Here is a 9,604-nt window from a genome sequence, read left to right as displayed (position 1 = left end):
CTCTCACAATAATCTCATATAGACTTAAAACACATAAATAACACATTTTAAACCCTCCTATCTTCCCTTAGAAACTTTCTCTCCCACCACTCTAACTTAACTCACATCTCTTCTTTCATAACCTCCCTTTTCTCTCTCTTTCTCTCTTCACATCCGTCTTGCGGACCCTTTTTCCCTCCTAACTCCTTCTCCCTCTCCTCCTCATTCCTCTCCTTCGACCATTTCGACATCATCACTTTTGATTCTCCCTACCATTACCACTGCCTTTCCAACAAACATTCTCTCCTCCTTTATATCTCCTACGTGGGCCCTATTCTCACCTCACGCCTTTTTGAATCCCTCCAATCTGCAATCTTTAGAATCCCTTCTTCCCTGCAGTACCCAACCTCTCTATTCTCTTCTTCCCAGAGTTTTACCATCTTGCCGCTATGCATGGCCAACCCAAGTCCCAAAAGGCTCTTCTTTTGGATATGAGCTCATTAATTTGGAGTGCTTATGAGGTTTTGCATGTACCCTCTTTGAGAATTTCTATCCATTTTGACACTTCTTTGATGGTTGAGTTTATTCATGTTTATGGGTCTAAAAGGAGTAGTGGTGGTTTGGATTGGAAAGCCATTGAGAAGAATTTTAGAGATGAGGCTGGTGAGGATGGGTTGTTGTTAGGGGATGATTCTTTAGATGAGTCAGTTTGTTGTGGACTCGTTCTTTTTTAGATAAAAGAATTACATAATCAGCAAAAGCTGTCACTTTTGGTGGTCATATAGTATTTTGATAAAGCTGAAAATACTGATGGCTGAGTGTAAACCTCCGCTATGGCTGCTGATGTGTCAAATAAAAGGGTTCCATGCATACTAAAAAAGAATTCTATCTTAATTTCTTAGCCCTTTCTCTTTAATATAGTGAAAGAAATATGTTTAAAAAGAAAAATAGAACAAACTAAGACAATCTTTCCACATCTTCTTCCCCACCATCACCAATAATAACCACTACGCCCTATTAATTACAAAAAATTATAAGGTTAATATGGAAACAAGAGGAACACATAGTTAGCATAAGGGAGGAAAAATAGAAATAAATGTTGCTTATACAAACTCCAACCTAAAGAAAAAAGTAAAGTTAAATATTACAAAAATTATTACTGAAGCAATGCAAATCCACATTATATGCAGCTAAAACCTAGGTTGCGAAATTAACTACTACATTAGAATTTTATATTCATTTAACAAATCTTTTGGGTGTTTTTATTGTGTTCTTCAAGATGGCATCTGCAAAAACAAAAGCAAAACTAAAAAGTGGCATATGCTTACTATGTAAAACAACTACCACAGATGAGTACTTAGAGTTGCTATGTGGGCTATTATGGCACATGCGTCCTTCGTCTCAAATATCTTACATGGTCAGCCTCAAATAATTTTTCTTCTTTGTATGAGATTACCAAATCAAAAACCTAATTCAAATAATTGTTGTAATTATATTGCAGGTGCAACACAAAGTGAGAGTTTAAATAAAGTGTGTGGAACTTCTCTTGCTGGAATGTTTGCCTTTAGTTGGTGGCCACTAAATCAGGAGAGAGATTTGAGCCTTTTATTGTTGGAGCATTAGTTTTAATAGTAGGTGTATGCGTACTACATGAAATTAGATTAACGACCTTTCCATTTGTTTGATTCTCGAACTTGGAGTAGAAGATTAATATTAACTAAACTCAATATGGTGCTTCTTTATTTTACTTATTCGTTCAGCATCTGCAACAACCTTCTCTAGATTTATTCCATTAGTGAAACAATGATTGGGTTATGGTGTCATGATTTTCATCCTCACTTTTTAGCCTCGTTGATGTCTCCGGTGATAGAGTTAATAAATTGTTTGCATTGGCCCATGAAATAATAACTACTATTATCATCGGTACTTCTTTATGCATTTTTTTAAGCATGATTATATGTCCCATTTGGGATGGTCGAGAACTATACACTCTAATCACTACCAATATGGACAAACTTGACAATTCTTTGGATGGTTAGTGTATTGGAGTAAATTACATTTGTAGGTACTACCAAGAAAATACTGAATCTTCAATTTGTAATTAAGTGGTTACTGAATTTCATTTTTAATAATATGAATGAGTTTTTTTTGGTAAATATGAGAAAAATTTCCTTACACGTACTAGGGACTCTTACTGGCCTTAGAGCTCAAAATACAATAGTAACCAATTGGTTTTTTATCAGATGTTTTATCACTCTCATTTTGATTGAAATACTCAGTTGCACAACTTTACAAATTTTGCTGGATAGGAACCTACTCATGGCAGTTTTGGCTTCAAACATCCATGAAAGTAGTGCCCAAAGATCAGTGCATCCATGCGCAGCTGCACTTATTGCATTGAGGCTCTTACTAGTTACATTGATTTAGAAAATCAAGTAAACCTATTGTAAGCACTTATTTTCTGAATCTAAATATCAAGGGAATTATGAAAAATTCAATGATTAAAGTTATTGTTCCTATTGAGTCTTTTAAAATTGAGAAAAGCCAAAATCCAATTAGGTTTATTAGTAATTAAGCTAAATATCACTTTTCAAAATCAAATCGGACTAAATTAATAAAAAAAATTAAGTTTTAAGGTCAAAATTGAATAAATTACCAAATATAGGGACTAAATTGCAAACATTCTTGAAATTATCCAACCTAGAGCTCATCGGCTTTGCATACAGCCGATTCGCTCTGTGTAGAGGCGGCCGGTTCTACACAGTGTCGATTGGCCCAAAACTCAGATTTTTATGTAGTTTTTTGGCATTTTTCGATTTCAAAAATTTTTAACTATAAAAATGTACTGTTTAGAAGGTTTTTATTGATAATTATCTAACTTTTAATTGCTTTTTTTAAATGAATATTTATTGATAATTATCCCATTTATCTAGAAAAGTATTTATCGTTCAATAAAAGGGTTTTAATAAATTTCTTTAATTATCAATAATACCTTAGAATTATTGATAATCGAAGGGATGATTATCCTGCCTCCTAAGGTTTCCTCCACTTTCTCTATAAACAAAAAATGATATCCTAGGCTGGGGGGTTGGCAATGCTTGGCAGACAGAGCGATTGGTAAATTTTTTTATGAATGTACTGTGATTTTCAAGAAACAAACACAAATCCTAAAATACTTTGGATTCTCACTCGATATTTGGATCAACCTCCTCCTATACTCCTGAGACTCAAGGACCTGCAATACAGTGACGACTTAAGGTTTCTTAAAAACTCACACATCTCACCATATTCTTTTCTTTATGATTTTTGTTTTGTTTTAGTATAATGCTTAGGGTATTGAATTTAATATCAATTATATGTTTCGCATGATTAGATTCAAATTTTCTTTGATGCTTTAGTAAATTGATGTTATTTTCATTCTACATGCCAGGATTTTGAATTTGATTACTTTTGTGAGGTTGCATTTTTCATCTAGGTCTTTGCCATGATTTTTATTAGAAGTGCATCATTATGATTGAAAAATTGTCGTTCTTTATAAGTTTGAATTAAATTTCCATATTTAGTTGAGAATCAATTTAAATATGCTTTTGAGCCAATTACCTACTATTCATCAGTTCTAAGACCATTGATGTTGCTTTGATCATTATTTACGTATTTTATTGTGTTTTTCATATATATTAATCATTATTTTATGTTCTTTTATATATTATATAGTTTATTGGAGAGTTTGAAGCTACTATTTTTAGGAATGGACCTAGAACCCACCTTAGACCGATCGACCCTATGACAGCCAATCAGTTGTTCATTCTTAAGTTGCTTGATCTTGACAGTTTTTGTCGAATCTTCGCGTGATGATCACATTTTACTAGTTTCTACCTATTTTATTCATTTTTATTAACTTTTGCCTATTTTTATTTTTTGGGGATGCATTATTTTTCTGCTTTCTTTATATGTAATCTGTGAATAGTGGGCAAATACTTGCTTGCTTGATTGTTAACTAAAAATAACTCGTATTGACTTAGGCCTTTGAAAATTGGATTTTGGCATGCAACTTGTAGTTCATTAGGTTAATAAGATGGTAATTGGGCCTAATTATAAATCCAATTAGAATTTGATAGGCTTTCATGCTTAATTAATAAACTGACCATTTAGACTTAGGAATTAAAATAGGCCTTGTACGTAAAATGTAGCCCATTTAGGATTAAAGGTTGGTATACTTGGGCTTAATAAATAAAATGGGCTAGAATTAAGTGGATGTAACATGTTGTATTACTTATGTATATAAAATATTATGATGCATTTATAGATAATAGATTATTAACTAATAAAATTAAAGGTAGGAATACACAAATAAGGAAGTTGGTTTTCAGATCCATCTCCGGATATGGCGATGCTTCCTTATGGAGTCTTGTTATGCCACGTAAAAAGTAAAGTGTCCTAGTGACTTACCCAGGTGAAAACTCCCTTTCTTTGCACCAGTCTCCGTGACTAGTTAGCGTGTTTTCGATTAGAGTGAAAAGCCTTGTAGTATCGTAGTCACTAAGGACACTTAGGTGCACGTCCGAAACTGCTGCCTATAATGGCGATTCTATTAGGGATAAGAGAAGCTGATTCCGATGTATTCTTACCTTTAATTTTTTTTTCATTTAATAATCTATTCTTGCATCAATAAACCATTATCACACATTGTGCACATTGGTCTCTATAGCTCCGATGGTGTTACTTAGTAGTTTTTTTTTTGTCCACTCGAACCTTGAAATTACAATACTGGCTAACCATCACGCATAAATATAAGTAAATCTCCTTTGTCGTATAGATCCTTGAGTGGGGAGACGAGCAAAGAAATGGTATTTGATTTGTAGGAGCATTTATCCTTACCCGAGACTAAACCATGGTAATAATAGTAGAAATTTTCTCTTGGTATCCAATTGCTTGCTATTTGAGATATTTTCCCTTATAGAATTTGAAGCCCATATCTTGGAAGGCCTTAGCTCAAAACATGTATAGGCTTTGCCTTTGTATTGAAAAATATCATCTTGTTTGTTTAAACTACTTTGAGAGCTATTGGCATGCATGTCAATACTTACTATCCCTTATTGATAGTAAGCTTAGACCAAAAATCCTAAAAAAGAAACACTTACTTCAAACCATATGTAGGAGTAATAAGGTTGAAAGGATGGTTATACTATACCTTGTATATACTTTGCATTACACATGCATCATGCATACCATGCATCTCATGCATCACTCTAAATCATTGTTTTGAAGCCATATATATCTCCTTGGGTTGGAAGAGACAAGAAAGTGGTAAGTTGGAGAGGATATCAATATCACTGAAGATCTAATCAGTGTTGGAATACTTGGGGAGACCGAGAAGTCAGCCATCCGTAACTAAGACTAAGACTGCAACTAAGACTAAAAATGCCAACGAAAGGGCTAATGAGCAAGATGTTGAGATCCCCAAGAATACTGTTATTGATGACCTAATGGGTGTGATTTGGAAAGAGCTCTAGCAACTTTTGGTTGGAATGGATGCAAACCAGGCCCCTCCAGCTGCTCTAATTGCCCTACTATAGCTAATTCCCCTACTATTGTTGATCCTATTACTATTGTTGCTGAAACCGTTACTACTGTTGTAGCCGTTACTACTGCTGCCACCGCTAATGCTAATGTTGATGACCCCGCTAAGAGGGAGTGGCCTAGAGACTTTTAAGACTATGATGAATACTTGTTCAATAAGGTTAAGAGAGAAACCGCAATTACTAATAATGAAGTTGTGAGTGGCCTGAGTGTGAGGTTGGATAAGATGCAAGGGATGTTGGAAGTCAATGGTCTAGACCCGACTTATGACTTTTATGAGTTACTCTTAACTGGGGAAGACAAATTGCCTTTGATGTTCAGAATGCCCAACATGAACAAGTTTAATGGAACTAGGGATCTAAAGGTCCACCTGAAGTAATATGCTGCCATCATGGAAACTACTCAGCTAAGCATGTCTCAAATTGTTAATCTATTTGTACTATCTTTAGAAGGACCTGTGGTAAATTGGTACCATAGTTTAGAAAGATCTACTAAAGTTGAGTGGCGGTATTTGTGTAATTCCTTTGTAGAGAAATATGACTATACTACACATCTCGAAGTCTCAATTAGAGATCTCGAATCCACTAAGCAAAAACTAAATAAGTTATTCTCTGATTTTTTAACTAGATGAAAGAATAAGGTTGGATTAATGAAGAACAAGCATTCTAAAAAGGACCAGGTTCGTATGGTAGTTCGTAATATGCTTTCGTCCTGGGTTGAGAGGCTCCAAATGATGAAGCCAAAAACGTTCATGGATTTGTATAACAATGGGTTGCAAGTCAAGGATATCGAGAATAATAAGAGAAGTAATGCCCGAACTGGTGGAAGAATAAATCATTAGGTTGGAGGGAGCAGATTCCTTGATGTGAATGTTGTCAAACAATCGAGAATGTTCTCCAACTTTAAGCAGCCTCTTTCGAAGATTTTTCAAAAGGCTAGTGTAAAATGGCACGCTACAACCCACTACCTTCAAAAACCCGTTAGAACCCTAATGCACCTATATAATAGTTGAACGCCTACTATAAACTTCACCAATCAACCGACCACCATATGGATAATTGTATTCGCCTCAAATATAAAATCCAAGACCTAATTGAAATTAGAAAGCTAACTGACCCTTACGAACCTAGTACCAAAAGAAACCCATTACCAAACTATAATAACACACCACCTCTGAACCAAGTTTCCACGATCAACCTTGAATTCAGTAAGACAGAGATCATGAATTCTTTCCAAGAAATACCTGAGCCTAAACCTGAACCAGAACCAAAGAACACATAAAGAATCTTCACCGAACTAGGGCACCATTGTCTATACTGTTCCATCATTTAGTAAGAAGCAAAAAGCTGATGCCTTTGACATTGAGGCATGGTCCAATTTTGCACAATGGCTAGCATTATGAATTTTACCAAATATTTGGACATGTGATTTATCTATGCAATCATCTACGACACGAGATTCATGACCTTGATAGACTGTAGAAAATAGCAAGTTTGGCAATAATCTCAGAATACTGTAGCCATCAAATATGAAGACTTACTAGGGTAACCATCAAGAAAATTTGACTATAAGGTTCACTATTCCAGGCCTCCTTCGACTGACATCCAAATCGAGAATATTGTATCGAGCGGCTGGGGTTCGATAGTGATGAGTAACCAGTTGGTGATTCTTACATCATGGAAGTATGGAAGTAAGGGAAAAGAAGTTGTTATGGCTATAGACATCTAATACAGTTTTAGAGATGAATATAAGATTCAAGACAGTGGTGCCAAGTATCTCTAGGGGGACAATGACTTCGATAAAGAGATCAAGCAAGAAGCCAATAGTAGTGACAAGGGACTACAAGATATGAAACAGGTAGAAAAGGGTTTTGAAGAAGAGGATAAAGGGTTGCTAGAAGAGCTGAAAAAGAACAAGAAAACAATTGATATCTAGGAGTTATTGATGCATTTACTAGACCATATAAAGGCTTTGATTTGGGTTTTTTCCAACACTAGTATAAATACAACAGCTACTCTAGAGGAAATGATCAAGACAGTAACTCATAAAACTACTGGAATGATCACTTTCTTGGATGAAGACCTGCCAGTAGAGAAGAAGGATCATAACAAGGCTCTGTACATCAAATTTGAGGTAAAAGGGAAGAGGACTCCTTGTATGATGGTAGATGATGGGTCAACCATTAATGTCTGTCCTTCTCATATCCTTCCTAAACTAAGAATGAATGTGAAGGATCTAAAACCTTCAAACATGCTCATAAAGGCTTGTGGTGAGACGAAAAGAGATGTGGAAGGGACATTCTCGACCCTAATAAAAATTAGTCCGATAGAGTCCTAGACATCCTAATAACTTTTGCACTGTTATTGGGAAGGCCATGGTTCCATGTGCTGGGTAAAGTGCCTGGTATTATGCACTAGAAGGTCAACTTCCCTCATGAAGGAGAGATAGTCACAAATAATGTTGAGGGTGGCAAGGTTATTTCAACCATCCAAGAGGCTGCCAAAGAACTTAATGCCCCGACTAAGTTTCAAGTGATTATGCTTTATGAGGACTAAATGGATCCTAAGGTGGCTAATATGTTCAAGAGGTTGGACTTCATGCTTGAAATGGGCTGAGGAAGAATTAGTAGGGTGTTATGGAGCTACTAGATTTCATAGGACAAAAGACTTAATGGGTTGGGCTATAACAAAGATGAAGATGAAGGCAAACCAAAGGGTAAGACACTAAAGGAGTTATTTGTCAAAGATTACAAGCCTTATACTAGTGAGCCTAAGTCAATCACTATAGCTGGGACTGATGTGCTTGGGTTTGAAATTGTCAAGAGCTTGATTATCGACAAGACGGTTGAGCTGAGTATTAAGGATATCCGAGTGAATGTTATTACTAAGGTTAAAAAGTTGAAGCCAGAAGATCACATCAGCCTATGGAAAGACTGGAACTCGCAAATTTTAGCTGCATTAGTTGAACAAAATATGATTGATGTCTTTTATGAGAAAAATGATATAATAACATCTAGACTTTATGAGGGTGATGACATTTTTTCTTCTAAGATTAATGACATAAACTTTGATTTTGCTTACTTATGTGATGTTCTTCTCGATGGTAGTGTGCATTTTAATAATCATTACATATGCATATTTGACATTAACTCTATACAAATTGTCTCATTCAATTTAGGCAAAATGAACGCCTTAAGAACATTTCCGTCGCTCATGATATAACTCTTGAGAAGAGAAGAGAATTCGAGAAAATATTAAAAATAAAATCAATATTGCTTGGTCATATGACGATGTGCTAGGGTTAGATAGAAAATAGCAAAGCACCACATCTCGACCTAGCCACACATCAAGTCTATCAAGTAGAAGATGAGAAGGCTGAGGCCAGAATGGGCAGAAAAGACTACAGAAGAGGTTGCTAAGCAAGTAAAAGCCAACTTCTTGGATGTAGTTGATTGTCCTGACTGGTTGGTGAACATTATCCCGATCCTAAAGAAGGACATGAAATTTAAAATGTGTGTGGACTACAGGGACCTGAATAAGGCTTGCCCTAAGGATGACTTCCTGATAAGCATCATACTACACATGTTTTCATGCCCGATTGTTCACATTTTTATGCATGATTATCCCGTTTTATGCTAGAATCACCTTTCTTTTGTTTCCCTTTTCGTTTCAGGTCATTTTCAAAGGACACCATCAGTAATCAAGGGAAATACGTGGGATTACGGAGCAAAATCCATCAAATTGGGCGAGAACAAGCACCCCGAGGGTTGAGCACGGCCTGGACTCCGGCCGTGCTGAATTATCAAGAGGCCATTCCCAATTGTGCCATTTCAGCACGCCTTCCGTAGCCACCACGGCCTCCAGCATGGCCTGTGGTGGATCAAGACCGCTTGGCACTACCGTGGTGGCTCGGCCACAGACTCCAGATTCGGCTGGACTCGGCGTCTTGAATCAATCAACTATATAGGCGATTTTGAATTCTAATTGAAAAAGACGATTTTTGGACTCAATTCCAAGACACACACTTAATCAAATATTTCCTATAC

The sequence above is a fragment of the Ricinus communis genome, chromosome 1, assembly GCF_019578655.1.
Source record: "Ricinus communis isolate WT05 ecotype wild-type chromosome 1, ASM1957865v1, whole genome shotgun sequence".
In the NCBI taxonomy this organism is placed as follows: domain Eukaryota; kingdom Viridiplantae; phylum Streptophyta; class Magnoliopsida; order Malpighiales; family Euphorbiaceae; genus Ricinus; species Ricinus communis.
The sequence above is the reverse complement of the archived record's forward strand: the minus strand, read 5'-3'. Positions refer to the sequence as shown.